This window comes from Accipiter gentilis, chromosome Z, assembly GCF_929443795.1.
Source record: "Accipiter gentilis chromosome Z, bAccGen1.1, whole genome shotgun sequence".
In the NCBI taxonomy this organism is placed as follows: domain Eukaryota; kingdom Metazoa; phylum Chordata; class Aves; order Accipitriformes; family Accipitridae; genus Astur; species Astur gentilis.
The window spans coordinates 41221984-41245846 of record NC_064919.1 but is presented as its reverse complement, the minus strand read 5'-3'; positions in this window follow the sequence as shown (position 1 = coordinate 41245846).

Below are 23863 nucleotides of genomic sequence, written 5' to 3'. Positions count from 1 at the left end.
TTATACTTAATGTGGCATAAGACTGCTGCTTTAATATTTAGAAATCTTTCTAAGTCAACCAGAAGAAATTGTAGGATTGTTGTTACTCTTTTGGATAAGAAATTAAGTCCAAACCTGTCAACTTCCACTGAGCTAATCCAGTTCTGAGAAATGTTTGAACAACACAGTGTAAGGGCAAAACCTTCTCACTGCAGCTGTATTGCAATTCTTTATACTTGTATACCAATATAAGTAGCACTTAAGAATATTCTTTGATATGTTACTGGTCTCTGCACACTCACTATTAAGATGCCAGGCATCCCTGGGCAATGGGAAGGAACACATGGATAAAGGCCATCTCAGATCTGCCACATCCTTCAGGTCTTTGAGGTGAATTTTAATCTTTGAATATCAAAACATTGGGCTGAGCACATATACACCTCCTAGCTCGTCTTTTAATTAGCCAGGTGTTGCAGAGCTACTACTTTTCCACTCACAGAACAACTTCTTGTGATAAAACACTTTCAGGGTTGCTGACTTGCACGAGATTAGTTTATCCTGCAGACAGGGGTGAGGTCTCCCTCTCCCTGAAGCTACTGGAATAAAAGGGTGTTGTGGTTTTTCATGCAACTGCTGGTGTTCAAGAGAACAGCATACCTCCCTCCTTGTGAGCTCAGTGTATGGGAGGTCATGGAGCAGTCGCAAAACCCTGATGAACCTGTTTTTACAAAAGGATATCATGCTGCAATCAGAACCCTTGAACTAGTCACTGTTACTTCTACCATGGAAGTAAAAGGCTACTCTTGTTTTTTCACATGGAAGAAGCCATCCCACCAGAGATTTCAAGTCACTGGTTTCTTTTTAGATTGTATGAGAGCAAATGACCATTTTCATGTAAAATCAAACCACAAGAAGCTTCACCCAGTATGTTCTTCAGAATGCTTCAAGGAAGACTTATATGGGCTGTGAGGGTTGCCTTTTCCATTTCTGTTGTGAAGGTGAAAAAAAAGTATGACATTTATGTACATAGTATTTTATGATTGAGGAACAATTTTTTAAATACTTAATTGATTAGGAATATAAGTTCGGTAGCTCCACAACAGCCAAGTCTGAAAGCATATAATGTAATATCATACAACATAACCCCTGACAGAGAGGAAAAGCTTAGTTTGTTAAATGAATACATTAGTATACATCAGCTATGCAGTTTTATTTTTTGTAAACATTAAAATATATTGGGAAGTGTGTTCTAACTTAGAACAGATAAAGCAATCTTTATTTTGTCAAAAATGTATGTATCTCCTACTCTGAAGTAACAAAAAAGTACTGCTGCATCATAATACAGTTTCCCATGCTTTATTTCTTCTTTGTGGAATACAGATCCTTCATCTGTCCTGAAAATAGCTCTGTCTTCAGTGGTATGACCAAGCATGAAGAAATTTCATGATCAAACCCATAGAAATAATAGTTCTTTAACTATAGGCAATAAGAAACTATTCAGTAATTTCTACTATTTCTTTAAGGTACGCCTTTTTTCTCTTCCCCCTCCCCCCAGCCTTTTCTTTTTTCCCTGTAAAATTGAACCTGAAATTTAAAGATATATACATAATAAAGAATGCATCTGAGACTAGATATTTTTTCTCTGAACCCGTCGCTTTCTTTCTTAATATTACACTTTCTGGGTTTTGTTACTTGCATAACACATTTTCTGAAGGGAGTGCCAATGAAACATAAGTGTCTGAAAGTGGCATTAGTGCACCTTGAAAATGGCAACATGAACCTGAATGCTGTGAAGTACTCAGAAGACTGAAAAATTCTATAGTATCTGGATTAGCATTTCCAAACAGTTGCATTGTATCTGGGCTGTATTTTTTAAACTATCATTTATCATCATCAACATCATCTATATTTACTGTTTTTTTCTGCTGTTTTTAATGTTTGGTTGGTTTTTTTTTTTTTATCTGGATGAAGCAATCTTCTTTTATTATGTGAAGTATAGTATTTCTTCTCATGCTTTGAAACCATCCTTTTGAAATAACAGATCAGGAGTCATTCAAAAGCAATGATTTAAACAGTTCTTAATGAAGAAGTTTTAGCATCTGGTATTTGCCATATTTGCTGAAAGATATTTTAATTCTTGCTAAATAAACTTCATACTAAATATTAACTAATTTATTCTACCAATTTTATTATTGAACAAATCTTTAATGTTGTTGTTGTCAAATTTACCTGTTGAAAGTGACCGAGACACTGTGAGAGACTGGCAACCATTTTGTCTCAAACAACTAATCAGGTAGCCACAAGCAGCTGAAACAGGATGTGCCCTGCAGAGGTGGGTTAGTGAACTGTTTCTGGGTGGCTTTCTAGTCGTTGTGCCTTGAAAAGGCTTTTCACCACTTGTCTTTCTGGGAAGTTTTCTAGCAGTTGCGCTTCGGACATTTGTCACAGGTTTGGAGTTTTGCCACAGGTCCTTACCATGGCAGTTGTGTAAACAAGTTAAATGGAATAACAGGGCATCAGCAACCCCACCCTCCTCCCTAAGAACTTTTGAGAAAACCCCACAATGCATGCATGAAGGGCTCTTGGATGAGGGTATAAAAGGGGGGAGACCAACTCCAGGTGCATGCTCATTGCCCGAGGAATCCAAACAGCTACTACCAAGACTCTTTCTTCACTGGATCCAAGGGTGTTGATAATTACCTCTTCTTTTTTTGTCTTTATTCTCTCTCTCTCTCTCTCTCATCTCTTCTCTTCCTTCTACCTTCTTGTTAGGAATATTTTACTATGGCTGTTAGGTGTCAAGTTTTTTATTTGAAATATCTGCTATGTCAAATTTAGCCACACTTGTGTTATGACCCAACATTAAATAAAACATATTTTGAGAATTTAGGAGCCGTTGTCGTGACTCCTACCCTGGGATTCACCTAGCGAAACAGGGTATTGAAATTTTCCCTGTCCCTCCTGAGTCATTGTTGTGACTCCTGAGTGCATCAACAGACTATATAAAAGATCACATCCCACACCCACCGAGTGAAACAAGACACCTGTGTTTTTAAGTGATGGGTTTTTTAGGACTGACAGAAATTAGCTTTTATAATATTTTTAGACATTGGTATTTCTTAGACCCTATAGTTTAAGCTCCACACAATGGCACAGTTACAAAACAGACTATTCATAAAAGCACTATATCTTGTCCTTTTCTGTTCCATGCACAATGCACCATTTTTTTCTGTAGTTGTTACAGTCTCTTTGAATGTGTAGCAGTTAACTCTGCCTCTGCTCACTTCCATGTACCCAGGGATTTGGGGGAAAACAAGGTCTGAGCAAAGGCACAACTCTGCTAATCTCTGATGAGCAAACATGCAATTTATTCATTTATGGAAGATCAGCTTTGGGTTGAACATGAAGATCTCTCCTCCCTACTAAACTGCATTTTCTAGTTGTAGCCTGCTTCACAGCAGACTATGAAGCAGACCTGTGGCTACTTATCACAGAATTGTGGTTTTGTGATTATCCACTTTAAAATTGTTGAGTCTTGAACATAGGCGTCTCTCACTTGCTGGCATTTAAGGACTCCAGTTCCTCACCTAGCAAACAAACCTTTCCATAAGTGAAGGGCTGCATGCCTTACAGTTCAGCAGAAATTCCCTTATGTGTGATCTCAGTCCAGATAGATAGTAAACTAGCTAGTTGAAGGAGTAATCTGTGTAACCTAGCAATAAAGTCTGTTCTGGGATTCACAAAATCTGTCAATGATGTCAGGGTCACATGATCTCATGCCAATGATACTCAAATAAAATAAAAAGTCCCAGAAAACCATAAAGGATAATTTCTCAGTCTCTATTCAATACAGTTGCTCTTTTCTGAAAGGAAAGAACAGGCATCAGAGAAACTTGGTCCAGGGACCCTTTAGGACAGGTAGTAAACATAACCAGCTGCTTTCTCTACATGTATGGCATTCCTTTTGTATTAGGGCCATGAATGTTTCATGACCCCAAAGAGCCAAAGGTAGATGGTGGCCAGTGAAGTACTGTAAATATGGTAGCAAAAAACCCTCAAAGAGTCCTAAGAACAGAGATTAGGAGACAGTGGTGGGTTGACATTGGCTGACCACCAGGTGTCCATCAAGCTGCTCAATTACTCCCCCTCCTCAGCTGGAGGTGGCAGTGAAAATATTACAAAAGGCTCCTGGGTTGACACAAGGACAGTGAGATTACGCACCAATCACTGTCTTGGACAAAATAAACTCATCTCAGATAAATTAATTTAATTTATTGCAAATTAATAAGAGATTAATATAATGAGAAATAAGAACAGATCTAAAAATGCCTTCCTCCCACCCTCCCTTCTTCCCAGGTTCAACTTGCCTCTTGACCTCAAGTGGTGCAGGGGACAGTGAATGGGGGTTGAGGTCAGCTCATAACACGTTTTCTCTGCTGGTCCTTCCTCCCATGTTATTCCCTGGTTTGAGTGTAGGGTTCCACCCACGCAACATAGTCCTCCATGAACTTCTCCAACATGGGCCCTTCCCACGGACTGCAGTTCTTCACAAACTGCTCCAATGCGGGTCCTTTCCATGGAATGCAGTCTTTCAGGAGCAGACTGCTCCAGTGCATGGTCCCCTGTGGGGTCACAAGTCCTGCCAGAAAACTTGCTCCAGCGTGGGCTCCTCTCTCCATGGGTCTGCAGGTCCTGCCAGGAGTCTGCTCCAGCGCCGGCTTCCCACAGGGTCACGGCCTTCTTCAGGCATCTACCTGCTCTGGTGTGGGGTCCTCCACAGGCTGCAGATGGATATCTGCTCCACTGTGGACCTCCATGGGCTGCAGGGGGACAGCCTTCCTCACTATGGTCTTCCCCATGGGCTGCAGGGGAATCTCTGCTCTGGTGCCTGGAGCACATCCTCCCTCTCCTTCATCACTGGCCTTGGTGTCTTTAGGGTTGTTTCTCTCACATATTCTCAATCCTCCTTTCCAGCTACTGTTGCACAGCATTTTTTTTTACCCTTTCTTTAACATGTGCTTAGAGGCATTACCACCCTTGCAGATTGGCTCAGCTTTGGCCTGCAACAGGTCCATCATGGAGATGGCTGTCCTTGGCTCTTTTGGATATGGAGGAAACTTCTAGCAGCTTCTCACAGAAGCCACTCCGCCACTCCTGTAGCCCCTCTGCTACCAAAACCTTGCCACGCAATCTCAGTACAGAGATACAAGGCAAAGAAGTAAGAGTGCTGGGGAGAGTCTCTGATGGACAAAATATACAGGTGTGTGTAGCAGCTGGAATGGGCAGATGCTCTTTTATGCAGTGAATGATCATTGCCTTTGTCAAGCTCAACCAACTTTATGGGGCAATTTTATATCTTTTGTTGAACACACAACCAGAGACTCACAGTTCTTTTCCCAGATACCAGTGGCAGACACTGCATCAAAAATATGTGTGTATGGCCAACTTGAATGGCTGTACAGTTTGCCCCAGTTTATGCATTTAACTTTATATTTTTCTTACATCAAAAGAAACCCACAAAACACTCAAATTGTACCCATAATTGTAAAAACACTATAAAGCTCACAAATTATTTATAAGATGACTTACTGAAATCCTTTTCAGCCCTTTTTTCTTATGATTGCATGACTCATTGGCTTCTGATGTCTCTAGGAATTTAATTAAGTCTCTGAGGAGTTTAATGTTTGAATGGTCTTTCTCGTTAAATATTTAACACAGCCATGCTTGCCTTTTTTTCATTTTGTTTCATTATTGTATTGTCTTAATTAGTTTAACTGGAAGGTTAAAATAAAGCTAAAGTATCTACATAGAGACAAAATTTAGATTTACAGAAAAGTTTTTGTTATTTCTGAAGATATTCTTTATGGATTTTGAATTATACCTGTCCCATACTTTAATAGTTTTTGTACTTGCTGCCCAGTGAGTAGCTAATAAAATTACAGAATTATAAGCTAAAGCAGAACATAGTTTTTAGATGATTGTCTTCATATGTGTCATAACATGTTTCATAAAGTCAAGTAGAATTGGTAGGCCTATAACTTACATTGAGACAGAGATAAATTAAACATGTAATGAATATTCAAATGAAAATACAATTTGCAGGGTATTTTACTAACGTGGCTGATAACAAGCAAATTCTTTGCTGATAAGCACTTCACTTGTATAGAAAGTTAGGTTACAGTCCAATTACATGAAATATGAAATAGCTGCAGATAGGGCTTCAAGTCCAAATTATTTGTAGACATTAAAATGGGTACTTTCAATGTGAAAATTGAATCAATTGCCTTGGTAATCTAGTCCATCCACAACTAATTATGTAAAAGGAAATGTAACAAGGGACATCTTGCATTCTCTGCACAGAGAAACTAAAACCAGAATGCAAACTCTGTCTTGCCTCTAAAGATAGAGATTGCTCAGACCCAGTGTTGGATGCAATGTAAGGAAGCTTGCATAGCCTCTGGCTGTGCTGTATCAATGCTCTGGATAAAGTACTTCAAGCTCTACAGCTGTCAATCTCACTTATTTTATTCTCAAGCACTAAAATGAAGAGAAAATACCATTTTCCTAAAACAACTATGGTACAGCATTGTTCTTAATGACATTGTAGTGTAGTTGGAGATACAATAAATCTTCTCTGTTCCTGACAAGAACTTACTTTTGAAGAAAGTGCATGCCAGTGAAATAAAAACTCAGAATTGAAAAAAACCCAAAGGTAAAACCAGTAAAATATGCAAAACAGAAAAAGAGGCAATTTACTTGAATAACTAAAATTACTTTTAAAAGGAAATACTGTCAGGCTGAAAGCCACATTTAGGAATTTTAAAAAATTGTTTCTCCTTTCCTGTTGAGTGGGTAATTTCAGTGTCAGTTATGGTTTTCCAAAACCTTTTTAACTACTCAAATTTTATCCAGAAGTCATATCAGCAAGAGATACAAATGATTCATGTAGTTAGGGATGCACAATACAGTTAACCTGAGTATGTCCACGCCAGTGCTGCGCTGTGCATCCAGTGTGGCCTTCAGGCTATGTTGTGCTGCATAAATCCCTCGGCCGCAGGATAACCTCAGCCACCTTACAGCAACAGAGAAGCCTGCAAGCAGCTCACACTCAGTACTGGTGATAATGCCACCAGTGTAGCCTTGCCTTTATTTAAAAGCACAGTAAGAATTTCTTGTAAGAACTCTTTAACTCTAGAAATGATGAATAGAGTTGTTCCCTTGTAAAGATTATCTTATAATAGCTCTTATGACTGAAAGGGGAAAATCTCTGCTATAGACAGGGCCTGCATGATATGCTGCACATGGGTTGGAGTCTGTTTGATGTTACGCTGCTCAGTGCTCCCAGCATCTGAAGGTAGGTAAGATTATCTATTCTGTTCTCTTACAGTGTTAGCAGTAATAAAAAGCATTTTAAATAATAATTTACTGAGTTTAAGTGCCTCTCATGCCTCTTATGGAACCATAATGAACCAGTCCCTCTGTGATGGGTTGACCCTGGCTGGACGCCAGGTGCCCACCAAAGCCGTTCTATCACTCCCCCCCCTCAGCTGGACAGGGGAGAGAAAAATATAACAAAAAGCTTGTGTGTCGAAATAAGGACAGGAGAGATCATTCACTAATTACCGTCACAGGCAAAACAGACTCAGCTTGGGGAAAATTAGCTCAATTTATTACAAATCAACCAGAGTAAGGTAATGAGAAATAAAACCAAATCTCAGAACACCTTCCCTCCGCCCCTCCCTTCTTCCCGGGCACAACTTCACTCCCAGATTAACTCTATTTATTATAAATCAACCAGAGCAAGGTAATGAGAAATAAAACCAAATCTCAGAACACCTTCCCTTCACCCCTCCCTTCTTCCCGGGCACAACTTCACTCCCAGATTTCTCCACCAAGCCCACCCAGCGGCACAGGGGGACAGGGATGGGGTTTACGGTCATCACACGTTATCTTCTGCCACCTCTAATCCTCCTCAAGGGGAGGGCTCATCACACTCTTCCCCTGCTCCAGCATGGGGTCCCACCCATGGGAGACAGTCCTCCACGAACTTCTCCAACGTGGGCCTTTCCCACGGGCTGCAGTTCTTCACAAACTGCTCCAGCATGGGTCCTTTCCACAGTGTGCAGTCCTTCAGGAGCACACTGCTCCAGCGTGGGTCCCCCACGGGGTCACAAGTCCTGCCAGAAAACCTGCTCCGTGGGCTCCTATCTCCACAGATCCACAGGTCCTGCCAGGAGCCTGCTCCAGCGCGGGGTTCCCACGCGGTCACAGACTCCTTTGGGAACTCACCTGCTCCGGCATGGGGTCCTCCATGGGCTGCAGGTGGATATCTGCTCCACTGTGGACCCCTGTGGGCTGCAGGGGGACAACCTGCCTCACCAGGGTCTTCACCATGGGCTTCAGGGTAATCTCTGCTCCGATGCCTGGAGCACCTCCTCCCCCTCCTTCTTCACTGACCTTGGTGTCCGCAGAACATGTCTCTTACATGTTCTCACTCCTCTCTCTGGCAGCTGTTTCTGTCCGTCCCAACTTTTTTTTTTTCCTTCTTAAAAATGTTATCACAGAGGCGTTACCACTATCACTGATTGGCTCGGCCTTGGCTGGTGGCGGGTCCGTCTTAGAGCCGGCTGGTATGGGCTCTCTTGAACCCAGGGGAAGCTTCCAGCAGCTTCTTACAGAAGCCACCCCTGTAACCCTCCCCGCTACCAAAACCTTGCCACACAAAACCTATACACCCTCCCAGTGCAAAATAACCCACTAGATCAAACAATATACTACTTGTCAATGTAGTTCATTTTTTTAGTCCCATGCCCTTCTATATTTCAAACTCTTATCAATTCATATCTAAAAATCCACTTCCAGTTTCAGCTGCCTCTACAGTTATCATTTTAATCTTCTGGTGATCATATTTACCCTATTTTTATTGTTGTCTTTCTACTGAGGTGTCAGTTAAGCCATGCCATTCTTTCCCCTTTCTTTTGTGATTGTTCAGGGTGGAAAATTACAAGAAACCTACTATGTAGGGTTACTCCATAAGGGCATGAGGAATAAAAAGCCTATAAAATTTATTTTTGCCTAGCAACTGGAATTGCATGACCTTTTTGTTCCAACTTCTATCTGGTTCATGAACCTCTTATTGTTAAAGTCAGTCTATGAATGTCTTCAGCAGAACCTATCAACCAGAGTATGTGCTCTAGATCAGCTAAAGAGTTGTTTTTTTTTTTACACTGGCAACAGTGACATTTGATCTTTCATGTATCTACTATTCATCTCACCTGTACTGTCTGAATTCTGGAAAACATGAGACAATGTCAGTCTTGTGTCACTACTTCTTCTAACATACACATTTTTAGTCTTCTGCTGATCTTTCTTTTCCCTAATGACAACCAGCCATCAAGTCTATGCACTTCTTTTTTCCAGAATAGTAATCAATTATTTTATTGACCCAGTGTACATAACTGTTCAATGCTGGCAGGTTAGGGCTCAGGTAGTTTATTGCTTAGCACAGGAAATCAAGACACATCAACAGTAAAGGAGGAAAAGGACTAATCATAAATTACTAAGACATTAAGCAGCAATGTACCCAACATTTCTAATATTGCTTGATTTCACTGGTTTTATGTGTTGTACTGTGTCTTGCTAGACAAACTAATTTTTGTTTCAGATGAGTTCTGATATATATTTTAAGTCAGCCATGTATTAACATAATGACTGTTGTATTAGTATAAAAAGGGATGTCATTGGCATGTGCTGTTTGAACTGGTTTACTCAACAAATTTAATAAAAGAAATTTATGATCTTAAACTGGCCATCATCATTCATATTCAAATATTAGGGATGCTTTTAACCTTTCTGATCTGCATTCACTTTCTGAAATTCCTGAACAGATTATTCAGAAGCTCCTGTGTACTATGATTGCACCCAAATCAAAATTTAGCTGATGACACATTGATTTTCAGGTTTTGAAATCAGCTTCGCTTTAAAGAATAATTTCACAAAAAGTAATATTGCATATGAACCATTCTAAGGAGATATGTTCTTTGTTATATTTGTACCAGTGAAACTGAAACTTCAGATAATTCCTGAGGTTATTTCTTTTGTAAGCGCTTGGGATGCTCATGATTACATTTACAGAGACATAGTCTCTTGTATCCAGAAGGTAATTAGGGTTTGTGGAAGGATGTAGTCAGGTATGCTGGAATCAAGCTCTCCACTACACAAAAGACATGTTAACATGTGCTATTTTTTGAAGGTTAGAACAGGATGTGGTACAGAAGTAATCCACTGATTGGAAGAACTTGCTTGTTCTGCTCCAGGTGAGGTAGATGTGATAAGATGATTAGGAATACAGTTTTGCAGCCTTTTGGCGTTCTGCACATTGAGAATGGAGAACCACTGCACTGAGGCATTGACAGTGAAGGTCCAGCTGCTGCAGGCTGTGTATGCAGATTAAACTGACACTGCCAGTTCCCAAGCAGCTACTCTGTGGCAAGCTAAAGGAAGCAGGGTTGCCTTAGGAAGCACCCAAAACTTCCCCAAAGGCATCTTTAACTGAAGCTTTGAACTGTTAACCACAAATATGCAGCAACTGAGAATCAAAATAAGTGATAACATAGGCCTGTTTGAAGCATATTAGGAAAATGGTGCAGTATTGATCTTCATCAATATTTCAGGTGGTGGTGAGACCTTCTTTTATGTTTATAGGCCAATGATATTACACTATCATATGCTGAACTTAAGACACTGCCACCACAGCAGAGTCATCCTTTACTACTTTTGGCAGTTACAGTAATTATGATTGTGGTAGCTTGACTCCAAGCAGCAGATAAGCACCGACCCAGTTGCTTCCCCTTCTCCCAGCAGGATGGGGGAGAGAGTTGGAAAGACAAAAATGAGAAAAACTCATGGATTGAGATAAAGACAGTTCAGTACGTGAATAAAAAAGGGGGAGAATACCCCCAAAACAAGTCACTGATGCAAAGGCAATCACTCACCACATTGCACCAGCAGACTGATGCCCACACAGCCTGTGTGCAAAGGCTACTTTGGAAAAACATCCCCTCAGTTTTTATTATAGCATGGAATATCCCTTTGGTTCAGCTGTCCCAGCTCTGCCTCTCACAATCTTTTGCCCAGCCCCAGCCTACTCGCTGGGGGAGAGCATGAAAAATCAAGAAGGTCTCAGTGCCATGCAAACACTGTTCAACAATAGCTGAAATATTTGTGGGCTATCAATACCGCTTTAGTCAAAAATCCAAAACACAGCACTTTATGGGCTAATATAAAGAAATTTAATTCCTCCTCATCCAGACAGTACATTGATTTAAGTTCTCATTTGCAATGTGTTTCACTTAAGCTGCTTTTACACAAGACCAAGAGACATGTGAGAAATACTGTCTTTTTAAACTTTTTAAAATGTTTTTTCAATCCTGACTTGAAAATGGTAACTGTGTTGGTCTCATGTATTTGGATTTTCCCAATGCATTTGATATAATCCCACAAAGCATTTTTATTAAAGTACTTAGAAGACACAGAATTACACAGGACACATATTATACAGATTAGAAATTTGATATGAAACAATGATGAAGAGAAACCATTCATTAGGAGAAGATATGAAAATCTAGATTTTTATTACTCACACACTCCATGTTTCAAATGTGTTCAGAGCAAAACAGATCAATATTTTATTCACAGTGAAATTCTGGTAGTCTCTTTTAGATTCCATTCACACTAACTCTTTTCTCTTTGTGATCCTTTTCTATATACAAGTTATTGACCTTGGTTTTGCTTGTAATTGGGTTAGGGAATTTCTTCAAAACCATGCAATGTTTAGTAAATGTGAACACAAATTTGTGGGATTTGTTTACTTGCCTATTATACCTGTTTGGTAGCAGTACTAGTAATACTTGAAAAATTATTACACAGTGATAGACACAGCCTATTATTTATATATCACAATAAAAGACACTAATATTTAGATAAATACTTGTTTTCCTTATGCTTGCATTAAAGCCTATAGTTTCAGAAAGCTGACAAAGCACCTAGCTATGACAAATTTATCTGAAAGGGCACGTAGTTAAGATTCTTATTACTCAGACGTGTTTGTTTGTCTTGTCAGATATACCAGCAGTGAGCTTTTCAACATTTCCATTGCATGTTTCATCAAAGAACACTGTCTCTACTTTTATGAGATCTTGCTCATAAGTAGAGGCTATGAACTCAAAGTTTTGTACAGTCTGTGAAACTGGAAATATGAGTGTTATCCAGCACAGTCTGATGCAGCTTTCAGCATGTCAAAGAGAACAGATAACATTGTTTCCTAAGGCCCAAAAGTCTGACAGCCTAGCATTATGTGAACCTGAAGGAGACTTGTACCAGGGCACTGAGAATACACAAAATAAGTCCTGGGAGGGTGTGCCAACTTTTGAAGTAAGATTTTGCTAAAATTCATAAGTCTTTGAGAAGAGAAGCTTCTGAGACTTTTAACTTTGGACTTCTTTTTCTTTCTTTCTTTTTTTTTTCTTTTCTGCTAAAAAAACAAGTAAAAATATTTTCAATAACTAAAATGAAAACCCTGCATTTTTTTCAACATTTCTCAAGAGGTAATGATAATTTCCTAGTTGGATGTATGTAATTCTGCCAACACTGAGTAATTTCATTGAGCTAACTAAAGGACAGTCCTTGCTCCAAAGCACAAAAACTTTAGTATTCTTCAGAGAATGAGTTGGAGGAGGTTTTGGTGGTTTCTGTTTTGTTTTGGTTTGTTTGTTTATTTGTTTGTTTGTTTGTTTTAACATTCCTTACTACTATATTCTAGCTTAAGCTTCTTAAATAGTTGATTTTTATCCCCAGAAACAGTTCATTTAGAGCTGATCACATAGCATGAAAACATTTGGAGGAGGGGTAAGATCCTGCCACAGTTACAGATAACAGAAAAAAACCCACAACAATAACAACAAATTTACATCAACTTCATTTATTTTTGCTGACCTGACCAGCATTGCCTTTGTTATTCGCAGCTCTTTTATTCTTGAGTATGAAATTAATGCCAGATGGGTTTGAAGAATTAAACTTCAAAGTAAAAAAAAAAGCTAACAAACATGTCTCTATGACACATGAAAAAAGTACTCAAGGAAATCACATTCATGTAAGCTAAATCTTCAGATGGTTGTTTGTCTCCACAAACAGCCACTAGATTATACCTGCTGCCCTGTGACTTGAATGACAACTTTTTGTACTGCTATGGCCCATTTGTAATAGGCTATTTTGAACAGTATTAGTTGTTATGCCACTGACAAAAGTCTTTTCTTTGCCTACTTCTTTACTAATGCAACGTTTTTTTGGGGGTGTGCCTGCAATCTCCTGAAACATAAGGAGTTCCCCATAGCTTGAATGAGCCAGTATGGATAAGAATGCAGGTATTAAATTTAATCCAAGAACTGGAGGTAACCACAGTGATATTTCTTAATTTACCTTACAACTTCTGCTTTCTGAATTTATGGGACACCAGCAAGCTTAGTTCATTCAGATTTTGTCATAAGGTCTAAAAGGAAACTCACATTGTCATCTTGGTGAGGAATAGCTGTTTTTCTTGCTATTTGACTTTGAGCCAACAGACTTTATATGTCCCTTTTTCTGCTCCATTGCCCGTTTACACATTTTAATTTCTATAGGATATCTTCAAAACTTAAAAAATTAAATAGATGCATATCCCTCATCACCTTATTCCACTCCATTGCCTTCTTATTATCATACTAATTGATTACTTGTTGGGTGTATAACTGAAGCAAAGCATGATAATAATTCATCTCCTTCTTTCATATAAGATGTAAATTAGGGCAATAAAACATATTTCACCAGATCAGAATCAGTCTTCAAAGAGATAGTGAAATGTGCTGGCCTCTTTGACCTTCACGGAGATGGATTTCATCTACTGTTCCACACTATAGAGAAAACATATGCAGAGACAACAGAAGTTCTGTCACCAAAGTAGTGTATTTTTATCATATTTTAAAAAAAAAAAAATTAAAAAAGCCTTTTGGTGTTGTTTGATGAGTCAATTTTCCCTGTACAGTTAGTCCTTGGTCCTTTTGCTGAGGCATCATCTGGGTGCCATTTACTGGCAGTTTCATTACACTAGAAATTTCCCTTATATGGCTTACCAGCACTGCAAATACACTCAGCTCATTCACTAGTTGCACAAGGGTCAGGAAACATCATCCCTGAAGAGCCAGTAAGCAGTGACAGGTTTGGTCAGACATGCTACACAGCATTGGAATCCATGTCTTAATAAAGTCTATAAACACTTACTAGCAACCTACGTTCTTTGTTTGCATTTAATGACAACTCACTAAAAACGTCAGCCATGAGGTGAAAGAGTCAACCCGCTCTTTCAATGAATATAGTTCTATGATTTACTGCTAAGTACTGCTTTCAAAAAAATATAATGGAGCAAAATGTACTGGTAAAGCTTTCCCAGTCCACTAATTTATTCAGTAACCTTGTAAAATTACTTGACCTTTTAACTTCTGTTTTCAGAATGCCTTCACAGACTCTTCTCCACTGTTTTTTGACAAGAGACTATGAGTGTAAGGGTTTTTACTTTATGTTAGCAAAACTTGTGGTTCATTACCAATATAACTAACCTTAAAAAATTAAATAGTTTTTAAATTGTACTATAAAGAATGGAAAGATAAGAAAACAGAAATAATTATACAGGTACTACAATACATACAAATATTTTATTAGAAGCAATACACTTGTAAAATATGTCGACAAAATAAGAGTAGGCATTAGATGAAGATGTACATTATGTCCCAAATTAATTTCTTTTGGGCCCAATTATTGAAAATCTATCCATTCTGTTTAGTATATGTCTCTTGCAACAACCTGTCTGGATTTTTGTCTTTCACATTTTATGATTACACAAGCTCTTATCATTTGTTCTGGATCCTGAGTTGAACATTTTAGAGGATTTCCAATTTTGAGCATGTGTTAGAACATGTCCTTCAACCTACCAACCATCAAATGTCTCTTTTATGATTTTGTAGGGGTTTGAGAATACGGTTTAAATATAGTTAAAATCTGGACTTAACCATAAAAACACCAGGAAGAAGCTTACGCTACAGTATACATCCTCAACAGGTGGTGTTCAATTTGATCAGTTCAAATTTTCAGAAGGATGAGAGCTTTATAGCCCCTTCTTTTCTGCTCATTTATGACTCTAACATTGGTCATTAAGATGCATGTAAACTGCTTCAATTATGGGGTAAAGGCTATATCCCCTCTCTCTCCCAACACCAAATGTAGTTGCAGGCTTGAAACTTGACCTGTTTTATGTATCTTATGTTTATGTCTCCCACCAGTAATAATCACTTTGGTAATCAGCTGTGGCCACTGACCACACTTCTGTGGCAGACTCCTGGCACACCCAGTACAGTAACTGCCAGTTACTGTGGTGCTGGAATAAGCGAGATGTATTTGATTCTTAGCATAGCAAGTTGACAAATGCAAGCAATTACAGTCATGTGGCAAATTTATTTTCTTTTTAAATTGCTGAAAACACACTGTTTTAACATGAAAATGTCTCCCAAATACACAGATCCAAGACCAGGTAAACAAAACTTAATATTCCCTGAAGAAGATAATTAGAATACTTGTTTCTATAGAAAATACTAGCTTTATCATTTTTTAACAGCTGTTAGTCTAAATACAGTGTTCACTGCTAGCTCTTTTTTCTCTCTGAGAGTACATACATACACATTTTCAAGATTATATTTATAATTATCTTCTGCTATGCATTTTTCCCAGTGTGTCCTCTTGCTTTAAGTGCCTGTAATGGCACTTAAAATTAATTGAGCACTTTTAGTGTCAGTTGCTGCAGGAGTACATGAGAGGATATATTTGGTTGTCTTTGGTCTGCCTTTGCTATTCCCTGCCTTCACAGATCAGACAAAACATGAAATTAAAATATGTGATTTAACTTATCATACAAGTGTTAAGGAGCTTATGATATCCTTCTGCTCAAAATATGCTTTTTTGAAGTTATAGAGTAAAAGAAAGCCCTAAAAATATTTCTTCTTATTATCTGCAAGAAGAAAATGAAAGAAGTAACCCATTATTTTATTATGAGTCTAGTTAAAGTACTAAATCACATACTGGTACCTTAAAAATACATTTGATGCATGTTTTTATTCCTGTGAAATCATTGCTATTTCAGGATTCATGTAGAGGTTTATCCTCTAACCTTCACTATCCACAAACAAATAAAAATTTGTACTAAAATTTGCTTCAGATGAAGTGTCTTTGGCAAAGGTATTCAGTATTAGTGAGACCATAGTGTTAGAAATTTGTTAGAGTTTCTATTCTTTTTCATTGTCCTATAAACAGCTGCAACATGGTACAATAACTCAGAATATTTTAACTTCCTTAAAACTGTAGATGCAGTTTGATTTTATTTTTTTGTCAACAAACAACATTTTAGTACTATTGGACCATCTTTATGTGTTGTTCCCAGTGTGTGCTTTTTTTCTCTATGGGTTTCCTTATGTTAAAACTTAAAAAGAATACTTTAATTACTGTTTTATTTACTAATCTAATTTTCTTCTTCATAAGAGAACAAAAGTTGTCTCTACCTGTGATGGTAGAGAGCCCCTGGGAAAAGCAGTGGTTGTGGAGAGACTCAACAGCAGTACAGTGAAATGCCTGTCCTGATTGTAGCTTTGGAACCAGTTTGTGCAGGAAGACCAGGAGTAGTCCAATGGGCTGAATGAGCTGGTCCCCACAATGAATCTTAGAAAGGTGGATTCATCCCATAAAATGCTAATGCAGAGCACAAGGAGAATCAAGTCAGGAAATGGAAACACTTCCTTTCTATATGATAAGAACTAGAAATTTAAAAAATAATATAAGTTTATAAATGGAAGTTTCACTTTCATCACGGAGCCAGAGCATGACTGAAGCCTTGTTGGCTATGTCTAGCAGTAAAGGACAATGAAATGCACCTATATTTCCTTCTGCTTTCTCAGTTCAAAAATACAGTAGGAAGTAACAAGGAGATACTATATTTATTCTTGATGTTACTTTATGCTTTACTATGACATTTTTTTGGCAAACTACTCAGGAACCATTTTCATTCTAGGACATGTCAGAGTGTTTTAAAAGACTGTACTGCATTGTACTGAATCACGATGCTGCTGTAAAGTGGCTGATGTTGTCAACATTTACTTCCCTTATGGACTTTTGCCACATTAATTAACATTTTTAGAATTATTGACATTTTTCAGGCATATTTTTGGACAAGTAATTCTGTTTTTCTTTAAGCAAGGAAAGCTCTAAAGACAGCTCTAACATTTCTTTTTAGTTGTATGATTTGATCCTGGTTGTTCTGATCTAAACTCCTGTGTGATACGTGCTCTGTGACTCTCAGATTCATGAAAATAAATAGATAGATAGACAGATAGATAGATAAATAGATAAATAAACATAGATATCTTGGCTTTCTAGTGCCCTGCCAGAACTTCATTATTCACAGTTAACCTACATTTCTTCCTATCAGGAAGCTAGTCTGAGTTCTTTACACACAGATTGAACTTTATAGAACTGTTATTTATGATCAGGTTAAATACTGTACCCCTCTTTCCCTATTCACATAATTTCAACAGAGGACAAAGCATCCAGGCTAAGACCTTTACTAAAGGATTCTTTGTTCTAGTATATTTTTCTCTAGTGGGGAAAAGTGCAATCCCTCCACTCCTAGCAATTTGTTGTCTTCTTTGGTGGTTCCAAAAGCGATGCTTAAACACTGAGCTTTGTTTTGAAGAACTACAACTCTTTATAGTGGGAAAAACCCAATAACTACAAACCAAAAGTTTAAAGAATTCAAGTAAACATTAGGAGCACAGAACTCTAAACTACAGCAGGAAAAGATAAATACATGAAGAAGAAAGAATCATGGGGGAGAGAAATCATAAACACAGAGAGTAAAAAAAATAGTAATTATTTCATCTTTTCAGAAACTGAAAATAAAGAGAAAAAAAGCCTGACCTCAGTTTCAGAGAAAATTCTTGTAGCTTGGATTGATAAGTGTGTGTTGGATTTATTGACAGGCTCTCTTATGAATAGATAAGGTATTTTTTTCTTCTAGATAGACACTGGCTGATACACGGAACATACTGTTATTGACCTTAAGTGTGACCATTTTTTCAAATCCTTCTCAGGGCCATGGGAGCTGAATCATCATATTTGGTTCCTTTAAGTGGAAATTATCACGCATAAACAAACAGAATGATGTCTTGTTTAGAAGTTTATTAGTTTGGATGTATGATTACCTGATCAATACATACGTTATTGTAGTTTAAGCCTAGCTGGCACAAAGCACCATGAGGCCTGTCTGTCCTGGTTTCAGCTAGGATAGAGTTAATTGTCTTCCTAGTAGCTGGTACAGTGCTGTGTTTTGAGTTCAGTATGAGAAGAATGTTGATAACACACTGATGTTTTCAGTTGTTGCTCAGTAGTGTTTAGACTAAAGTCAAGGATTTTTCAGCTTCTCAAGCCCAGCCAGCAACAAAGCTGGAGGGGCACAAGAAGTTGGGAGGGGACACAGCCAGGGCAGCTGACCCAAAGTAGCCAATGGGGTATTCCATACCATGGGACGTCATGTCTAGTATATAAACTGGGGGTAGTGGGGGCAGGGGATCACCACTCAGAGACTAGCTGGGTGTTGATCGGCGGGTGGTGAGCAATTGCCCTGCGCATCATTTGTACATTCCAATCCTTTTATTATTGCTGTTGTCATTTTATTAGTGTTATCATTATTAGTTTCTTCTTTTCTGGTCTATTAAACCATTCTTATCTCAACTCACGAGTTTTACTTCTTTTTCCCGATTTTCTCCCCCATCCCACTTGTTGGGGGGGGGGGGGAGTGAGTGAGTGGCTGCATGGTGCTTAGTTGCTGGCTGGGATTAAACCATGACACTGTCACTCACTTGTCCCCCCCATGGTGGTATGGGGAGGAGAAAATATAATGGAAGTCTCATGGGTTGAGACAAGGACAAGGAGGATCACTGACCAATTACCATCACGGTCAAAACAGATTCAACTTGGGGGAAAAAAATAAATATATCTATTTCTTTTGTTATTAATCCAGTTAGAGTAGGATAATGAGAAATAAACCCAAGTCTTAAAAAGACCTTTCCCCCCACCTCCCTCCTTGTCAGGCTCAACACAACTCCTGATTTTCTCTACCTTTTCCCCCCACCAGCAGCGCAGGAGGACAGGGAAGGGGGGTTGTGGTCAGTTCATCACATGTTGCCTCTGCTGCTCCTTCCTCCTCAAGGGGAGGATTCCTCACTCTTCCCCTGCTCCGCTGTGGGGTCCCTCCCATGGGAGACTATTATCTACAAACTTCTCCAATGTGGGTCGTTCCCACAGGCTGCTGTTCTTTATGAATTTCTCCAGCATGGGTCCCTTCCATGGGCTGCAGTCTGTCAGTCACAGACTACTCCAGCGAGGGCTTTCCCATGGAGTCATGGCCATCTTTGGGGGCATCCCCCTGCTCTGGCATGGGGTCCTCCCCGGGCTGCAGGTGGGCATCTGCTCCCCCGCTCCCCTCCATGGACTGGGGGGGACACAGCCTGCCGTCTCACCACGGGCTGCAGGGGCACCCCCTCCTCCCCTGCTCCTCCTCCCCTCCTTCCTCACTGACCTCGGTGTCTGCAGAGGGGTTCCTCTCACATTCCCAAACCACTACTCACTGCAGGTTCCCCTTCTTAAATCTGTTCTCCCAGAGGCACTACCACTGTCGCTGATGGGCTCGGCCTTTGCCAGAGGCGGGTCTGACTTGGAGCCGGGGGAGCCTCTAGCAGCTTCTCACAGGACCCACCCCTGCAGCCTCTCCCCTGCTACCAAAATCCTACCACAGAAAAAAAATAAAGTTATGTTGACCCATCAAAATGGGGACTGTTTGTATTTTACATATTTGTTCTTCCACGTTTTTATATCTGCTTTTGTTTTTCCAGGCATTTACTCATTTCTATTTTATATTCACTGACATATTGCCCAGGTATGTAAAGAGAAAATAGAGGCTCAAACATTTCAGTTTTGAAATGTCTGAAAGGCAAACTATCCCAATATCTAGAAATTTTGATCATGTTATCACTATCTAACCTTCACTTTTGTAACTCCATTAACATCTGAAGATGAGAGGTATTGAAGAAAATGAAAAGGTGTAGCTGAGATAAGTTAAAGTAATTGATAGTGGAAGATAAAAATAAATCATTCAGCCAAGGATCCACTGTTAAATTAATACCAGTCAATATCATTATCTTCCCCACGTTTCCCTCTCAGATCCTTCCTTCATTATTTCTTTGTCTTCCCAACTTCCGTAGTTGCTCTTTCTTTGGATTCTATCTATCCTTCAAAGACCATGTTGTCATTTCTCCTTGTCTCAGCTAATTAAAGATACTGTTTTGCCTTCATTACCCAGCCTGTCCCAGACTTAATTCAATTTTACTCTGTCTTCTGTTCCAACAATGTGATGATGAGTTTCCTTGTACTTGACTGAGATTTCACTCCATTTTTTTCCTTGACATCCTACCCTACTTCTTGGTCTTTAAACTATTCACTTTATCTTCTTGTCTACTTTTCTCCAGTGCCTTTGATTGTTCCTCCACTTTATGTCTTTAAGAGTGGTAAAGGATTTTGCCCTTCTCTGCCTCTTTTCTTTCTCGGGACTTTATAACCCTGTCAATATAACATTTCCCGCCTCTCTGGAACGATCATTTGCTAGTTAGTTTCTTACTACTTTCTTCCACTCTATTTTCATTCTCTTGTCAAAACCCTCGTATTTTTGTTGCTTGCTGTCTCTTACTTGTCCAAACAAGAGAATGAATGTACAGTGTAGTTTATGGTATTCTTAAGAAATGTTAACTGTAGGAATTCATTCTACATTGTATTAACTGCAACCCCAACCTCATAGTTTTTGACTAGATTAACACATAAAAAGATATCAAAGTTCTAACATTTGCATAATTCAGTTGCAGAGTATCTTTCAAATATAATAAGTTGTCTCACAGAGAGTTCTAATCTTGCATTCATGTTTAGCCTAATATGCATTTAATATAAAGTAAAATGTGAATAAAGCAGTTCAGTACAGGAAACAGAGAGAATTCTAGCTGAAACATTTCACCATAATTTCAAGGCATCTGCACACAAAGGAAAAAGACTTGGGTTCTTATGTGAAGGTCAGAAGTATCACACAGAAGTGTTCACAGTCTAAAGCTCCCTCAACATGTCTTCACTGTAGCTGTATGACTATTTCAGGCAAAGTCAAACAAGTGAGTTTAAATCACTGTTTTGTAGTTTAAAATAAATTATTTTTTTCTAAAAGAAATGGCTAATGTGCATTATGTACCTTTACATCATCAATCCTTAGATGTTGGCTGAATCCTGTTGTAGGTTGGTTAACTAACTACGGGAGGTACCAAAAACTGTTTAGATGAAGAGTTCTCATGAAGCTGGTTACAGATGGCTTTGAGCTGAAGAGCAGGCAGTTCCTTCCTGTCATTGAGTTTTATTTATTTTTATTTATCCTGCTTAGGCAAGGTGATTTAATCATCATCCCATGGCCAGACTTGATGTTTGGCAAGTGTTGATGAACTTACTAAGTGGTGACAGGTAGCTATGACCGAAACTTAATTGTTTGCGTACACATATACTAAGAATTTATTCTGTAAACTTTAATAATGCTAAATTACCCTTACTGCAAAACAGTCTTTCTTCCTTTTCTCTTCTTAACTACTGACACTTCATCTTTCTGGTCATCCCTGCTTGACATCCAAATCACTGTAGGCTCTTGTCTTGGACTGCCAATGGTTGTTGAATTCTTTGTAAAAGTGATCATCTAATGGAAACTGTACCTTTCACAAAATGAATTGTCCTGGCTCAAACTTTCAGCCATAATGAAGGATTATAATTTTTATTCTCAGTGTGCCCATACATTGCCACACATTGACACTTTCATGTTCTTCCATCTCTGAATATCACTGCTAGGTTAAAGCTATGCTTAGAAGTTAAAGCCTGATACTACTTCACATTGTTTTTGCCTAAATTGTAGTAAAGATGTAGTGTTCACTAGCAATTCCATTATATTATATTATATTATATTAGTACATCATTAAATTGTTACAAGAATTTTGACTTTCCATGTCCTACCAGAGCTTTTGTAAGTTTGGTAATATATCACAGTCTACTGAAATGCATTGCGGAAAATCAAGACACACACCTGAAAGTGTTATTTTTTAAAAGGCTATAAAAGTCAATCAAATCTATTTTTGTGAATATAAAATTGGAGGTGATTAAAAATACTTATTCTTTTGTATAATAGAATGAATTTATTGTTGCTATTTTTAATGTGTGCCCTGACACAATACTTTGGGGATCAAAAAAACCTGTTCATATGCAAATAATAATAATGCCAGCCTGCTTTCCAAGGAAGTCTTTTTTCACATTCCATTCAGTTCTGTGAAGGCTGAAGAGAGTGATAGTTTGTTATCATTAAAAATGTCACAAAAGGTGTAAAATTTGTCTGATGTAATGAAAACTAAATTGATTTTAGTTTCTTCAGAGGTATCATGTAACTTTATTAGCCTGTCAGAGTTTTCAAAATGGAAATAGGTTTGCTGTTCCACTTTACCTGATTAGTCTTTCTTTACAGCCTCTGTCTTAGTCAACAGTTTCTCTAAGATGGTTGTGACAGATTTAAAGTTCACTATAAGTCTTTAGAAGTGGTGTGTGATCTACCTTTCAATCTGAATTCTGAAATTAAAATATAATTTAAAAGTTTACAGGCTGGGAGATGAGTTAGTGCATTATTGGAAATACATCGTTGGACTACAGAGGGTGGAGACAAAGAGTTGTACATCTCTCATATTTAAAGAGCAATGAGTGGGCTTGTCCACTACCTCCACTTGACAGGTATTCTTGTCAAGGAAGGAAACCTAAGATATAAAGAAGGCGTGACAGCAAAAGACAGAGCCTTTTAAAAAGGATGACTCCCAAAGAAGAATCAGATTTGCAGCAAACAGGTAATTTCTCTCAAGTGAAATTAAGATGAGGGTGAGAACCCAGAAACAACTGGGATGGATGAAGTGGGTCTGCCCTGGTTACTATAGTCAACAGACCACCTGTTAGGTAAAAATTAGGCCTTTTCATGTTAATTTATTCTCCTTGAAATGTGTACTGAAGTACTTTTCAAAACACAGTGATGCCACAGAAACCTGAAGATTATGAGCTTGCAGGGTGGGAGGTCAATCGTATGCATCCACATCTAGAATGCTATATCCACAGTAGAAGTGATTGGTCCATTGCCCAGGTATTTAGCCTCAGAGTGGGAGAAGACTCTTTTATACCAAATAGGAATAATCCCAGTTCTGGCAGATAAAAAAAAGGCAGAGAACATAATGACTGAAAGGATTTCTGAGGAGATCTAAAAAGGAAGGAAGTGTAATTCTGAACCACTGTATTGGTGGCAGTAGTGAGATTGTGTTTGCTTTGAGTTACCCAGTGTAAAAACATTTTGCCCTATTATTTTTCATAATTCTGTATTTATTTCCTTTTATGTTTTATTCATTGATGTTAGATAAATTATCAGAATTATGGAAAAAGATTAAGAGCAGAAAACAAGATGAGTCAGCTGATAGAGGCAGACAGGTGGGGGAGGAAAAAAAAAAGAAAGAAGAAACAGCTGAACTCTTATGACATGTCAATACATAGCTAATGTGTTGGGTTTTTTCCTACACATAATTTCTGTATTGGGGGAAAAAAAAAGAAGAAGAAAATTTCTTCCAGATCCCAGGGAACACATCGGAAGGATACTAAGATT